This window comes from Chiloscyllium plagiosum, chromosome 5 (genome assembly GCF_004010195.1).
Source record: "Chiloscyllium plagiosum isolate BGI_BamShark_2017 chromosome 5, ASM401019v2, whole genome shotgun sequence".
Lineage (NCBI taxonomy): Eukaryota > Metazoa > Chordata > Chondrichthyes > Orectolobiformes > Hemiscylliidae > Chiloscyllium > Chiloscyllium plagiosum.
In genome coordinates, this window is record NC_057714.1 from 88,156,882 (window position 1) to 88,174,248 (window position 17,367).

The 17,367-nt window shown below is 43.9% G+C and overlaps 1 long non-coding RNA gene across 1 annotated transcript in view; it reads left to right on the forward strand.

Annotated features, from left to right (window-relative positions):
- LOC122550077 overlaps positions 1 to 17,367 on the forward strand; it is a 37,108-nt gene that overhangs the window by 11,990 nt on the left and 7,751 nt on the right. Inside the window, exon 2 of the long non-coding RNA XR_006311738.1 lies at positions 9,421 to 9,477. This is a non-coding gene — a long non-coding RNA (uncharacterized LOC122550077). The remainder of the gene's footprint in view (positions 1 to 9,420; positions 9,478 to 17,367) is intronic.

Below are 17,367 nucleotides of genomic sequence, written 5' to 3' on the forward strand. Positions count from 1 at the left end.
TCCTAAGAATCATGCCATTTACTTTATATGTACCTCTTGCATTTGACTTCCCAAAATGCATCACCTCACACTTTTCTGGATTAAATTCCATTTGCCAATTCTCTGCTAGCTTTTCAACTGATCGATATCCTACTCTATCCTTTGACAAAATTTCTTACTGTCCACAGCTCCATCAATTTTCGTGTTATCTACAAAATTACAAAACAGACCACCTACATTTTCATCCAAATCATTTAGATATATATTACAAACAACAGAGGTCCCAGCACTGAACCTTGCAGCACACCACTGATCACAGACCTCCAGTCAGAAAAACATCCCTCCTCTCTGTCTTCTATGACCAAGCCAATTTTGTATCCAATTTACTAACTCACCTTGTGACTTAACCTTCTGAACCAGCCATCATGAGGGACCTTGTCAAATGCTTTCATAAAGTCCATGTAGACAACATCCACTGTCCTACCTTAATTTAACCCACAATTCCCCATATATAATCCATTCTCTACATTGCTCCCATTCACTTAACTACCACTTTGGAAGCTCTTGCTGCCCCCTTCACAACTTTTATTCCTACCTAATGTATTGTCAGAAAGTTTTAACACATTAGGTACTGTCTGGTTACATTATCTATTAATATAGATTGGTAATAACTAATATTCCAGCGTGATCCTTGAAGCATTTCATTTGTCATAATCTTCCAACTTGAAATGCCCATTTATTTCTATTCTTTGCTTGCTGTCCATTAACCAATCCACTATCCCTGTTAATAAATTCCCACCAACACCTTCTAAATTAACCTTGTATTATGAGGTAATTATGCACTTTTTTGTTGTCACAAGTACGTAAAAAGATACAGTGAAAAGTGTTTTGTTACCTCAATCCAGCAGCATTTTGAGTTACAAAAATAATAAAAATAAATTACATAAGTAGAGTTCATCTTCTGTACAAGAGGCCTTCAAACATGGCTCCAGCACTTCTCCAAGGTCTCTGCAAGATGTCACGGGCCTCAAGGAATCCCACGCTTCAGGCCTCCTGCAGCCAGGAGGCCCCGCTCCAGGCAGTTCCACTGCCACAGCGACTCCCTATCACCATCAACAGTCCCCATTCTGAGCTCCACCGCTGAGCTTCAAGTGACGACCCACTCAGTCAATGCTTCAGGCCTACTGCAGCCAGGGGTCCTCACACCAGGCACTGCCATCCCTGCAGACGAAGACCAGTTGGGTCCCTGAGTCCTTGCACCAGATCTGACATAGACAGGAGTCCTCGCTTCTGCTACCACCATTGCTGCAGCCAACAACCCACCGAGTCCACGCTCCATATCCCCTCATCCAGGAGTCCTTGCTCCGGGCACTGCCAACGCTGCAACTGACAACACGCTGAGCCCATGCTCCAGTTTCACCATAACATCAGAAGATGAAGAAAAGAAGAGAAAGAGAAGAATGAGACCAGCCAAAATTGGATGAGCTCAGGAACGTGAACACTATCTACAGTGCCGGCACTGTTGTCTTGGATTGAATAACTCAGGGAATCCAACTATATTCCTCCCACAGTCCAAAGTTGTGCAGGTCAGGTGGCTTGGCCATGCTAAATTGCCCATAGTGTTAGGTGCATTAGTCAGAGGGAAATGGGTCTGGGTGGGTTGCTCTTCAGCGTGTTGGTGTGGACCTGTTGGGCTGAAGGGCCTGTTTCCACTCTGTAGGGAATCTAATCTAATCAAACCTTATCTACTCTTTACCTTTCGTCTGCCGACTGGTTACAAAATCAATGAATACTAATAAATTTGTCAAGTATGACTTTTCATTCAAAAGAAACAGATGACCTTATCTGATCATATTGTGATTTTCCCAGTATATTTTTAAGATTTCCTTAACAATGCATTCCAGTATTTTCCTGACAATTGGTGTGTAGAATGTGGTTTCCCTCCCTTCTTTCTTCAATCATGATGTCAGGTTTATTAATTTCCAATCTGCTGAATCTAGGGAATTTTGGAAAATTATAATATAGTATTCACTTTTCCTGCGGCTTTTTCTTTTCAAAAAGAAAAGTTGTTACTGTGTAGTCTGTTAAATACAAGATATTTATTAAATTTCAGTCCCTTCCATTTCTCCAGCATTTTTGCTTTGATGATATGCATTACCAGTTTTTCATTCTTATTCACTCCTGTTACTTTCTCTTTCTGGAACTGGGAGGCAGAGTCTGAGAATTAAGTTTGGACCAGTCATAGAGTCATAGAGATGTACAGCACGGAAACAGATCCTTCGGTCCAACTCGTCCATACCAACCAGATATCCCAACCCGATCTACTCCCAACGCCAGCACCTGGCGCACATCCCTCCAAACTCTTCCTATTCATAGACCCATCCAGGTACCGTTTAAATGTTGCAATTGTACTAGCCTCCACCACTTCCTCTGGCAGCTCATTCCACACACGTACCACCCTCTGCATGAAAAAGTTGCCCCTCTGGTCTCTTTTATATCTTTCCCCTCTAGATCTGGACTACCCACCCCAGGGAAAAGACCTTGTCTATTTACCCTATCCATGCCCCAGCCTGTTCAGACGCTCCCTATAGATCAAATCCTCCAACCCTAACAACATCCTTGCAAATCTTTTCTGAACCCTTTCAGGTTTCACAACATCTTTCTGGTAGGAAGAAGACCAGAATTGCACGCAATATTCCAACAGTGGCCTAACTAATGTCCTGTACAGCCGCAACATGACCTCTCAACTCCTGTACTCAATACTCTGACCAATAAAGGAAAGCATACCAAACGCCTTCTTCGCTATCCTATCTACCTGCGACTCCACTTTCAAGGAGCTCAAACTTACTAACTGTTCCTCTTATGCTCACATCCAAATCATTTATGTAAATGACAAGAAGTAGAGGACCCAGCACCGATCTTTGTGGCACTCCACTGGTCACAGGCCTCCAGTCTTAAAAACAACCCTCCACCACCACCCTTTGAGCCAGTTCTGTATCCAAATGGCTAGTTCTTCCTGTATTCCATGAGATCTAACCAGTCTCCCATGGGAACCTTGTCGAACGCCTTACTGAAGTCCATATAGATCACATCTACTGCTCTGCCCTCATCAATCTTCTTTGTTACTTCTTCAAAAAACTCAATCAAGTTTGTGAGACATGATTTCCCACGCACAAAGCCATGTTGACTATCCCTAATCAGTCCTTGCTTTTCCAAATACATGTACATCCTGTCCCTCAGGATTCCCTCCAACAACTTGCCCACCATCGACGTCAGGCTCACTGGCCCTCTTCTGTGCTGTACCTTTCTATATTCTATGTTATATGCACCATGTCAACTTGATGCTCCCATCCATTCCAAATTCCTTTCCATCTGTGAGCTATCCTTCACACTGGCACTGAACAGGCAACACAATCCTTGGAACTCCCAGTTGTGTCTGTAGAGAGTAGTATCAATCTCCTGACTTTATTGTCCTCTGTTACTGTTGTATATATAACAAGGACAGACATTGTAAGTCTGACAAAGTCAATGAAAGGACATGGAAGGCTTCGAGTAGCTCTGATAGCAATACTCATTCAGTATATCGATAATTGACAATAGTGCATGAAACATTGTATTGATTATTTTACCTGATTTTGGGATGTTTATTAGTTAGACCAAAGAAGTGGATTGCCAACATCCAAGACAAGCCAGAACATGCTGCTAACAGTTGCCACAACAACTACCACACTCCTTTTCACCCATGCCACATATAGTGCATTCATGATACCATGGTCCATTTGCTGATCTGTCCTCGAATCCTTGGGGATCTTGTAACTCACACCAATCTCAGGCTGAGTTTTCTCCATCACAACATCCAAACAGAGCAAAGCCATGATCTTATGGAATGTCTGTATCCTGGAACTCTATATGTGCCTGAACTGCAATGACACCTTCCCGTTGCTGACATTGACAAACCCAAAAGCAACACTTAGCCAAAGAGACTGCTTCTCGGGAGAAAGTATCCAAGTAACTCTGCTCTCTCTATAGTCTCCCAATATCCACAACTTTAAGCCCAGCTCAGCAAAAGTGAGCCAAAGGTGCTCAAACTATAGCCACTTACCGCAATGTGATTCCCTGGAAAGTATTCAGCATGGAGTCCGGTTACTAGTGGTGTGCCACAAGGATCTGTTTTGGGACCACTGCTGTTTGTCATTTTTATAAGTGACTTAGGCGCAGACATAGGTGGATTAGTAAATTTGCAGATGACACTAAAGTCGGTGGAGTAGTGGACAGTTTGGAAGAATGTTACAAATTGCAGGGGGACTTGGATAAACTGCAGAATTGGGCCGAGAGGTGGCAAAAGGAGTTCAATGCGGCTTAATGTGAAGTGATGCACTTTGGGAAGAACAACAAGAATGCAGAGTACTGGGTCAATAGAAAGATTCTTGGTCGCGTGGATGTGCAGAGGGATCTTGGAGTCCATGTACATAGATCCCTGAAAGTTGCCACCCAGGTTGATAGTGCTATTAGGAGGGCATACGGTGTGTTAGGTTTTATTGGTAGAGGGATTGAGTTCCGGAGCCGCAATATCATGCTGCAACTATACAAAACACTAGTGCGACCGCATTTGGAATATTCTGGTCGCTGTATGTTCTATGTTCTATTTCCTGATTACCCACCAACCTGACCCAGTTATATGCCCTGATCTGATTAACTTGACCACATCTAAGCAGCCCTTGCACACCCTCCTGACCTGACTACAGTCTGACTAGATTTGACCACCCTATGGCCTTCTTACCCAGCTACCCACTCACCCACTTATTCTACCCACCGTCTCCCTTACCTCGCACAACTTACCCATCCACTCATCCATTCACTAAGATTCAAAGACTGGGTACCTAAACTTACCATAAAGCAGGGGTGCCATAAAAATTTGGTTTGCTCTGTCTTCTCCGAGTCCAAGAACATAGAACATTTAAAACATGGAACTGTAAAGCACAGGAACAAGCCCTTCAGCCCATGATATTGTGCCGAACATGACACCAAACTAAATTAATCCCTTCTACCTGTCCTTGATCCATATCCCTCCATTCCTTGCATATTCATGCACTTATTAAAAAGTTTCTTAAATGGCCCTAATGGATTTGCGTCCACCAGCACCCCGACAGTATGTTCCACACTCCTCTGTGGAAAATGCTTGCCCCTCTCATCTCCTTTGAACTTTCCCCTCTCACCTCAAGTACATGCCTCCTAGTTTAGATGTTTTAAGCCCAGGACAAAGGTTCTGACTGTCAACCCTAACTATGTGCCTCAATTTTGTAGACTTCTATCAAGTGTCCCCTCAGCCTCCACCACTGCAGAGGAAACAGCTGAAGTTTTTCTAGCCTCTCCTTAGAGCTCAGACCCTCTAATCCAGGCAGCTTCCTGATAAACCTCTTCTCTGCATCCTCTCTGAAGCCTCCACATTCTTCCTGTAATGCTGCGACCAGAATTAAACTCTAAGTGTGGCCTAACCGAAGTCTTATAAAGCTGCAACATTGTGACTCTGGTACTCAATTCCCCGACCAATAAAGGTAAGCATGCCAAACGGTTTCATTACCACCATATCTACTTACATGGCAGCTTTCAGGAAACTATGGACTTGAACCCCAAGATCCCTCTGAACATCAATGCTGTTCAGGGTCCTGCCATTAACTGTATACGTTTCCATAACATTTGATGTCCCAAAGTGCAGCATCTCACACTTACATGGATTAAACTCCATGAGCCATTTCTCCGCCCATATCTGTAACTGATTTATATCCCGCTGTATCGTTTGACAACCTTCTACACTACCCAGAACCTTTACAGATTTTCTCAAGAATTTTGGAAAAGCCAGACTTGGAAGGTCCTGGCCTCCTCCTATGCTATAAATATCTTTGAGTTCATGAGTCTATGGGGAGTTGGAAGGTGTTTGCTACTTTGGCAGCTAGGGTAAATTTTTCCATGCTACAATATCTTGCTTCTGCATTACAGCCATTATTTGGGATTGATTCCTGATGCTGCATGATGTGGTCAAGAGGTCTTGGGGCCAGGATTTGCTCTCCACACAGTAAGTTAATACCTAAGATTCACAAACCATGCAGTACTTACAGGTGACTTTCACCTGTACTGTATGGGTGTCTGTGAAATGCTGTTGACCTTTGAAGGGCATTATACCACAGAATGAAACACACTCCCGCCCACTCTGGGCGTGGAGACAGTCATTTATAGCTCCATTGTGCACTTGTTATTTCCATCACCATGGAAGGAAACAGTAATTGTGTTTCACACAGTGAGGGTCAAGCTCAGAACCTTATCCTCGCTGAACCCCATACTGTACATATTCCCTTCTTAGTAGCCCTCCCATCAACACAATTGGCTTCAAACATCCTCACATTCCACCCAATCTGTCTGCTCAATTATTCATCTCGTCACTTTACCCCTCAGTGTCAGGCATATTGAGTCAATTTGCCAGTTTTATGAGGTCAAAAATCACACACCACCAGGTTATAGTCCAATGGGTTTATTTGAAAACATGAACTTTCAGAGCTTCCTTCTTCAGGTGCGAGTGAGAGAGGGAGTCCCCAAACACAGAATTTATAAATAAATGATCAATGGATCATACAACTGATATGAATGAATTGAACAAACCTAAGATGGCTGTTAAATCTTTAATCAGTAAGAATGGAGATGCAGGTTTCAAGTGATTAATATGCAAATCCCAGAATTTCTTTCAAGTCACTGCCCTGAGATAACTTAAGGGTTTTTCAGTCTAGAAGAGGTGACATCTCAGGTCAGACAGTGCATTTTAGGTGTGAGGTCTTGTTAGAATCTATATGTGTCTCAAACTGGAATCACATTGATTTTATTTCCAAAGTAGGAATTTATAAAGTGCCACATTGACTGACTGTCGACAAATTGTATGCTTTTTGAACAAAATAGAATGTAATTGCAAATACAAATTCACCCTATAGATTTATATCTGTGTTTGTGTGTGTGTGTGTGTGTGTGAGAGAGGGAGAGGTGGGGGGGAGGGAAGAGAGAGAGAGAGACAGAGTGAGAGTGTGTATGAATGTGTGTGAGAGATAGTATGTATGTGCATTGTTGTATGTGCATGAGAGTGTGTGTGTGAGAGAGACTGTGTGTGTGATTGTGTGTATGTGCATTTATGTGTGCTTGAGAGAGAATGTGTGTGAATGTGAGGGAGTATATGTGTGTGTTGTGTCTGAGAAAGCGTGTGTATGAGAGTGTCTGTGTGAGTATGTCTGTATGAGAGAGTGTGCGCATGTGTATATGTGTGCGTGTGTGTGTGAGTGTTTTGTGTGGTGGGGTCACCTATAGTGCAACGTGAACTCAAGACACACACACATACACATACACACACAGGGTGAATTTGCATTTGCTAATTTGTATTTGGAGATACATTCTATTTTGTTCAAAAAGCATACAATTTGTAAACAGTCAATCTGGCATTTTATTAATTCTTACTTTGCAAATAAAGCCAGTGTGATTCCAGTTTAAGACACAGATAGACTCTAAACAAGACCTCACACCTAAAATGCACTAAAGTGACCTGAAATGTCACTTCTTCTAGACTGATAAAACCTTAAATTATCTCAGGACAGTGACTTGAAAGAAATTCTGGGATTTGCATATTAATCAATTGAAACCTGCATCTCCATTCTAACTGAATAAAGATTTAACAGCCATCTGAGGTTCGTTCAACTCATTCGCATCAGTTGTATGACCCTTTGATCTTTTATTTATAAATTCTGTGTTTGTGGTCTCTGTCTCTCACTCGCACCTGAAGAAGGAGTGAGGCTCTGAAAGCTTGTGTTTTCAAATAAACCCATTGGACTATGACCTGGTGTCATATGATTTTTGACCTTGTCCAACTCAGTCCAACACTGGCAGCTCCACACTAAATATTAGATTAGATTAGATTACTTACAGTGTGGAAACAGGCCCTTCGGCCCAACAAGTCCACACCGCCCCGCCGAAGTGCAACACACCCATGCCCCTACATTTACCCCTTACCTAACACTACGGGCAATTTAGCATGGCCAATTCACCTGACCTGCACATCTTTGGACTGTGGGAGGAAACCGGAGCACCCGGAGGAGGAAACCCACGCAGACACGGGGAGAACGTGCAAACTCCACACAGTCAGTCGCCTGAGGCGGGAATTGAACCCGGGTCTCTGGCTCTGTGAGGCAGCAGTGCTAACCACTGTGCCACCGTGCCGCCCACTGTACTGTACTCTTTCCCCTGTTGAAGCTAGGGTATTGCTGACTTTCGGTGACCTCTTCTCCTGTGCTACTCCTTTCCCTCCAATGCTTTATCATCAACCACAGTCGGATATTGAGCTTTTTTCTTATTCACTTGTGACACATGGATGTCGTTGGCTGGACAGCATCTTTTGCTCATCCCCAGTTGAAAAGGTGGTGGTGAGATCCCTTCTTGAACAACAGCAGTCCATGTGCTGTCGGTAAACCCACAATGCTGTCAGGGAGGGAATTCCAGAACTTTGACGAGCAACATGAAGGAACAGCAATATATTTCCAAACCAAGGTGGAGAGTGGTTTGGAGGGAAACTTGCAGATAGTGGTGTTCCCATGTATCTGAAGCCCTTGTCCTTCTAGGTGGAAGAAGAAATAAGTTTGGAAGGTGCAGTCTGAGGACCTTTGATGAATTTCTGCAGTGCATCTTGTAGATAAAGGTAGTTTTTCCTTAATACAATGCTTGTGTTTTTGTGCAACCTGCATTATAGAAAAATTGCGCGTTAGAAACAGCACTTAAAGTGTTGGTGATGTAATCGTGTTACAGCCAACGCACATTTTAAAAGTTCGCGCTTTAGAAACAGTATCCCCAATTTGTCAATCGTGTTACAGCAAATTTGCGTTAACAAAACACGCGTTATAACAGAATGTCCTGCAGTATACACTGCTGCTACTGTGTGGTGGAGTGACTGAATGTTTGTGGATGTGGTACCAATCAAGTGGGCTGCTTTGTCCTAGACGATGTCAAGCTTCTTGAGTGTTGTTGGAGCTGCAGCCATCCAGGAAATTGGGGAGTATTCCATCACACTCCTGACTTGTGCCTTATACATGGTGAACATGCTTTGGGGAGTCAGGAGCTGAGTTAATTGCTGCTGTATTCCCAGCCTCTGATCTGCTCTTGTGGCCATTCTGTTTATATGGTTGGGCCAATTCAGTTTCTGGTCAATGGTATCAATTGTTCCCATTCACAATGGTTATTCCATCAGCATCCCAGCATGTTGCTTACAATTCTCACAACTGAGTTCCCCAGCTTTTCTCCAGTGACAGTGGCCCTGATGTTTTTTTAGTGGACAGACCCCAGGACAGACCATGGCCCTCCCCTTTGAACAATTTTGGGGAGCAAAGCCCCAACTGACAATTAACCTGTTTTTTTTCACAGCAGAGAGCGGCGGGAGCTGGGCGTAAGTGAAGTTGGAGCGCAGAGCTGGTCGGGAAGGTAAGTGATTGATATTTAAGAACTTACCTCGACGCCAACAGTCTTTTCACAGCAGAGAGCGGCGCGAGCTGGGCGGAAGTGAAGTTGGAGTGCAGAGCTGGTCGGGAAGGTAAGTGATTGATATTTGAGTGGGTGTGTTCTAGACCCCAGGCCCTACAAAGTAGGGCCTCCCTCCCATCCTCCTCCTCTAGCCTAACTTTAAAGTCCACAGGTAAGCTACTCAGTGTTCTTGTTTTGGAGACTAAGTGTAGAGTAATGGCAGCGCAGGCAGTGGAATGTTCCTCCTGCAGGATGTTGGAGGTAGGAGTGACCACCGATACTCCTGCCGACTTCATCTGCAGGAAATGCAGTCAGCTCCAGCTCCTCACAGAACACGTTAGGAACTGGAGCTGGAGTTGGATGAATTGAGGATTATTCGAGAGGCTGAGAAGGTGATAGATAGAAGCTACAAGGACATAGTTACGCCAGAGAACAGAGGTAGCTGGGTAACAGTTAGAGGTGGGAAGGGGAGGAAGCAGGCAGTGCAGGGATCCCCTGTGGCCGTTCCCCTCAACAATGAGGATACCGCTTTGGATACTGTTGGGGGGGACGGTCTAGCAGGGGTAAACTGCAGTGACCGGGTCTCTGGCACGAGGTCCGGCTCTGAGGCTCAGAAGGGAAAGGGGGAGAGGAGGAGAGTGCTAGTTATAGGAGACTCTATAGTTAGAGGGACAGACAGGTGGTTCTGTGGACATGGGCGGAGACTCTCGGATTTGTTGCCTCCCGGGTGCCAGGGTCCGAGACATCTCAGACCGTGTCTTCAGAATCCTTAAGGGGAAGGGTGTGCAGCCAGAAGTCATGTGCACATTGGTACCAACGACATAGGTAGGAAAAGGGGTGGGGAGGTCATTCAGGAGCTCAGGGAGTTAGGCTAGAAGCTAAAAGCTAGGACGGACAGAGTCGTCATCTCTGGGTTGTTGCCGGTGCCACGTGACAGTGAGGCAAGGAATAGGGAGAGAGTGCAGTTGAACACGTGGCTGCAAGGATGGTGTAGGAGGGAGGGCTTCAGGTATTTGGACAATTGGACTGCATTCTGGGGAAGGTGGGACCTGACTTCTAATTTATTGGGTTCTTCAAAGTTTAGAACATAGAACATTACAGCACAGTACAGGCCCTTCGGCCCTCGATGTTGCACCGACCTTTTGTTGCATCATTTATATGATTATGGCTTTTTAAATTCATTCATGGGATGTGGGTGTCGCTGGCTAGGCTAGTATTTATTGCCAATCCCTAGTTGCGCAGAAGGCAGTGAAGAATCAACCACATTGCTGTCAAATTGGAGTCACATGTAAGCCAGATTGGGTAAGGATGGCAGTTTCCTTCCCTAAAGAACATTAGTGAACCAGATAATTTTTCCAACAATGGTTTCATGGTCATCATTTGATTCTTAATTCCAGACTTTTTTTGTTGAATTCAATTTCTGTCATAATTCCTGGGTCTCTTGATCTCATACAACCTTTCTAGAAATTGAATGCATTGTCCTGCTTTCTCCCTAAATCCATAAATACTTTATTTAACTCCTTCGTGAAAATATAAATTCTTTTAGCTGCAATCGCTTTTTGTGACAGAATTGGTGAGGACACTTTTGGATATACTGTACAGTTCTGGTCGCTCTGCTATAAGAAGGACATTGTTAAATTGCAGAGAGTTCAGAAAAGATTTACCAGGTTGTTGTTGGGACTGGTGGATTTGAGTTATAGGGAGAGGTTGGATAGGGTAGGACTTTTTTCATTGGAACATAGAGGGTTGAGGGGTGACCTTATAGAGATTTATAAAATCATGAGGGGCATAGATAAGGTGAATAGCAAAGGTCTTTTCCCTTTGGTGGGGGGAGTTCAAAACAAGGGGGCATATTTTTAATGTGACAGGAGAAAGATTTGAAAGGAACATGAGGGTCAACTTTTTCACATAAAGGGTGGTCCCTATGTTAGATGAACTGCCAGGGGAATGATTGATGCAGATAGGGTTACAACATTTAAAGACATTTGAACAGTACATGAATAGGAAATGTTAGGAGAAAGTGAGGACTGCAGATGCTGGAGATCAGAGTCGAGAGTGTGGTGCTGGAAAAGCATAGCAGGTCAGGCAGCATCCGAGGAGCAGGAGAGTCGATGTTTCGGGCATAAGTCCTTCATTATGTCTGAAACACCAATTCTTCTGGTCTTTGGATGCTGCCTGACCTGCTGTGCTTTTCCAGCACCACACTCTCGAATAAAAAGGTTGCCAAACGCAGGCAAGTTTAAACTTGGTTGGCATGGACAAGTTGGACCAAAGGGTCCGTTTCCATGCTGTATGACTCTATGATTCTAATTCAACAGGCTCACCACTCTCAGGGTGAAGAAAATTCTCTTCATCGCATCCAAAATGGTCTACCTAGTTTCCTTGGACTGTAATCTCTGGTGCTGGATTCCCTGGTTACTGGAAACATCCTTTCTGCCTTTACCCTAGTAAGTCATGTTAAAATTTTATAAGTTTCTATGAGATAACCTCTTCCCCCACAATTCTTCTAAGCTTCAGTGAATATAGTCCAACCGAGCCAGTCTGTCTTCATTTAAGTCAATCCTACCAACCCAGGCATCAGCCTGGTAAGACTTTTGTTGCACTCTTTCATAGCCACAAAATCCTTCCTGCGATAGGAGACCAAAACTGCATACAAGACCATATACAACTGCAGAAAGACATCCCTACTCCTGTACATGAATTTTCTTGCTATAATGGCCAACATACCATTTGCCTTCTTCACTGCCTGCTGCGCTGCCATGCTTTCAGTGACTAATGTACAAGGATACCCAGGTGGTGTTGCAACTTCCCCTTTACTAATTAATTGCCATTCCAGTGATAATCTGCAGTCCTGCTTTTTCTCCCAAATTGGGTAACCTCACATTTATTTACATAAAACTTTGTTGGGCATACATTTGCTCTGCAAACCTCCTCCTCTATTTTTCTCATAAGCCTATTTACACAAATAGTGTAATCACAACCTTTTTACTTCCCAAAGCCAACCAAATGGATTTTCTCCTTACTCCAGTAAAAAAAATTATTTCCCAACATTCAATTGTTCTCTAATCTGTTCTGCAAACACATTTTCCTATGTTTTCTTGGCTATCTTTTCTGAACATTTTCGGTATTCTAGAACTGAATTTTACTGGACACCATATTCTCCTGGCCAATATGTTAGTCAGGAGGCTGCTGACAAGGTGTTCTCAGCCCTGCAGTCATTTAGGCCTGAGGGTTAGCTCAGGCCAAGATATTCACACTCATCTGAGGAGGACGGTTCACTTTATAAAGCTGCCATTCCTGAAGAAGGGCTCATGCCCGAAACGTCGATTCTCCTGCTCCTTGGATGCTGCCTGACCTGCTGCGCTTTTCCAGCAACACATTTTCAGCTGCCAACCAATCAAATTGACTGGTAACTCTGTAGTCCCAGAAACACCAGTTTTAAACAGTGGTCACTGACTGGTAGACCCCATTGAGGGATGTGACAGTGCAGTGCCAGATATGAGACGCCAGTGAGCAAGTTCAATGGGGCATGATCTTGAGTCAGGCACAGGGGATTTTCAAAAGAATTTCACCATTAATTTGCCTTACAACAGCTTACTTAATTTTTATTTAGAAAACAAATGGGCTGCCTAATTCATTTTGTTCAGTCATGGGATGTGGGTATCACTGCCTTAGGCCAACATTTATTTCCCATGCCTAATTGCCCTTGAGTGGCTTGCTTGACTATTTCAGAAGACAGTTAAAAATCAACCATAATACTGTGGGTCTGGAGTTACCCATAGACCAGACCAGGTAAGGACAGCAGATTTCTGTCACAAAAGGTGGATTTTTATGACAATCAACAGTGGTTACATGTTCGCCATTATGTTTACTTTTAATTCCAGATACAAATTTCAATATCTGGCATGGGGGGGGGGGATTTCAAACCCACATCCCCAGAGTATTTTTCAGGGCTCTAAATGACTAGCCCAATGGCATAACTACTATGCCACCACCTTACTTCCTCAGCTGCCCTCTCTTGCGAATAAAATGATGACAGGGTTGGAATGAAGCTCTGGCCATGTAAAGGCCTCAATATGCCACAAGGTTGAATGGACTGCCTGATGTTTGCCTGGAATGGAGAATAGGTCGTACGAGGATAGGTTGAGAGTTCTCGGCCTTTTCTCGTTGGAACGGCGAAGGATGAGGGGTGACTTGATAGAGGTTTATAAGATGATCAGAGGATTAGATAGAGTAGACAGTCAGAAACTATTTCCCCGGGTACAACAGAGTGTTACAAGGGGACATAAATTTAAGGTGAAGGGTGGAAGGTATAGGGGAGATGTCAGGGGTAGGTTCTTTACCCAGAGAGTGGTGGGGGCATGGAATGCGCTGCCTGTGGGAGTGGCAGAGTCAGAATCTTTGGTGACCTTTAAGCGGCAATTGGATAGGTACATGGATGGGTGCTTAAGCTAGGATAAATGTTCGGCACAACATCGTGGGCCGAAGGGCCTGTTCTGTGCTGTATTGTTCTATGTTCTATGTTTTAACCTCTGTGCAGCTCCACAACTGTCTTCTTCTGACTCCCGGGGGCAAAGGTACTGCCATGGCTGATCGTGGCCCACTTCCTGGACTGGATAGGCACGAAGCCCAGTCCCTGAACACCCCAAGTGGCTGCCTGACCATGTCTAGTCCCTTGTACTGGATATCAGAGGTTGCCTTTGATCGTGTGTTGAGACCTCCTAATTGAAGGGTATCCTTTGATTTGACTGATTAGAGCCAAGGGTGTGGTGCTGGAAAAGCATCTGAGGCAGCATCCGAAGGGCAGGAAAATTGACGCTTCGGGCAAAAGCCCTTCATCAGGAACTACTGCACTTCAACCTTAAGACATGATACACACACAATGTGTTTGGCATGTATGTGGATGATGTAAAGGTGCAGGTGTGAGATTGGTATAGCATGGTGCCATACAGCAACATGTGCATGCCTTCAACAAATCATTCTTAGCAAACATGACAAGCTGCATGAATTAGTGAGTGCACTGAGATGCAAATCAAGAGAGATGTACTGTGAACATTTAAGCCCTGGCAGAGGGGCCAAAGTAGCTAAAAAGGCAGGGATGCTGTGAGCATCAAAATGGGTGCAAAGTGAATGTTTAAAAAGAAAGTGAGGATTCCTGTGACGAAGCATAGTCCAATCTATGAACCAGATACCTGTCCCTGCGTACAATATCCTTGAAAAAGAACTTCAATAAAAAGGAGCCTGGTGTGTTCTAAATGCATTATTGAAGTGTAGAAGCATGGTGCAAGTGGATTGGAGATGTGCCATGTCGATGTGTGAGGTTGGAACATGTCGAATGTCCAGGTGTATGGATGGCCTGCACAGTCACTGGGCATGGAGTGCTCGTGTTGGTGTTTGTGCTGGAGTCACCAGGTAGCCACTCTAACTTTCATGCTAGGAATTGTTGTCTCCAATTAATTTGTACCTGATATATGGGAGAATAAAAATACTGCATATAAAGGAGGCAAGATTAGATCATAGTGAGATGTTAATGCATGATAAGACTTCTTGCCAATCATGAGTGAGAATTTTGACTTGCAATTCAATACTTGGTTGGAAAATTGGACTTTTTGCTCTCAATATCGTGATGCTCCTCACTGGTCATCTTACATGATTTTTCCAACTTTCTCACCAGTATTGGGAAAGATTCTGTCTATGGTCTCTACTATCTACTTGAAGTTGATTCAATGAAAGCTGTTATCTCAGTCTTGCCTGAAATTAATCACATTTTGCTGAGTACTGTGTCATTGTTTGCTGCTATCTACAAGTAGCAAGTTGGAGTCCTTGAAATGAATCAATCGGGAGACAGCTGGTCTGAAGTTGATAAAGGTGTCCACATATCTGAGATGTATCTGAATGTATTTAAATTGCTCACTGGAAACAGGAGTCTTTGAAAGTGATTGAAAATGAGGTTGACCATCTGAAGTTGATAACATTTACAGGCCTTCAATAAAATTTGATTTAATGTAACCTGCTGGTGCAGGATCTGTGATAATCAGATCACAAAAATGAACAAGATTGGAAAGAAATAACTTGTCTGCTTTTTGCACAGAGAAACACTAACTATTAGCCTTCTGGCAATAAGTGTTGTTAGGCAGCTACTGATCTGTTCTTTAAGGTAAAAGATCTTATTCACACAGGTAAATCTCTAAATATCTTCTAACTGTAGATGCACCTGGATTGCTGCTTGGCAACACAAAACCTCTGCAGTATATTCTGCACTAGAAAACAACACTGTCACACCCCATGTTGCAGCACATGAATCGGATAGCACGAGCGATGATGATGTCCCCCATGCATAGCTGAAGAACTCATTGAAGGATGCCACCAGAAATAGGGGAAATTACATATTCTGAAACCAGCAACATGCTGTTGAGACTAACACTCTACCTGCTGTGTCTGTAGCTTAGAGAGAGAAGCATGCAGCAGGAAAGAGAGATTGTAGTAATGAAATTGACCTCATAATGAAGAAGCTGATCTGCAGATACCACAGGAAGTAGCCCTGCCAATCCTGCTCCCACACAGGAGGTGCCCCTCCCCTCAACCCCCTTGTCACACAGGAAGTGATTCCCTTCATTCCCAGGCCCTCTGCCACACAGAACTTGCCTATATCACTTTATAACAAAATACAGTTGTCATTGCACAGTGAATAATACACACCATACCTGAACATATATATTTTGTCATGCTGATATTTCAATTAATGGGAGGCACGGAGCTCCCAGCTCAAACATGGACCACATTCATCTGGTTCGTGGTTCACAATGAGCAGATATACTTCGGTCCAACTCATCCATGCCAACCAGATATCCCAACCCAGTCTAGTCCCACCTGCCAGCACCCTTCCCATTCATATACCCATCCAGATGCTTTTTAAATGTTGCAATTGTACCAGCCTCCACCACTTCGTCTGGCAGCTCATTCCATACATGTACCACCCTCTGTGTGAAAAGGTTGCCCCTTAGGTCCATTTAATATCTTTCCCCTCTCACCCTAAACCTGTGCTCTCTAGTTCTGGACTCACCCACCACAGGGAAAAAACTTTGTCTATTTATCGTATCCATGCCCCTTATGATTTTATAAACCTCTGTAAGGTCACCCATCAGCCTCTGACGCTCCAGAGAAAACAGCCCCAGCCTATTCAACCTCTCCCTATAGCTCAAATCCTCCAACCATGGCAACATCCTTGTACATCTTTTCTGAACCCTTTCAAGTTTCACAACACTGTTCCGATAGGATGGAGACCAGAATTGTATGCAATATTCCAAAAATGGCCTAACCAATGTCCTGTACAGCCGCAACATGACCTCCCAACTCCAGTACTCATTTCTCTGACCAATAAAGGAAAGCATACCAAATGCCTTCTTCATTATCCTATCTACCTGCGACTCTACTTTCACGTAGCTATGAACCTGCACTCCAAGGTCTCTTTGTGCAGCAACACTCCCTATGACCTTACCATTAAGTGTATAAGTCCTGCTAAGATTTGCTTTCCCAAAAATGCAGAACCTCACATTTATCTAAATTAGGTTCCACCTAACATTCCTCAGCCCACTGGCCTATCTGATCAAGGTCCCATTGTAATCTGAGGTAACCTTCTTCGCTGTCCACTACACTTCCAATCTGGTGTCATCTGCAAACTTACTAACTGTATCTCTTATGCTCACATCCAAATCATTTATATAAATGACGAAAAGTAGTGAACCCAGCACCGATCCTTGTGGCACTCCACTGGTCACAGGCCTCCAGTCTGAAAAACAACCCTCCACCACCACCCTCTGTCTTCTACCTTTGAGCCAGTTCTATATCCAA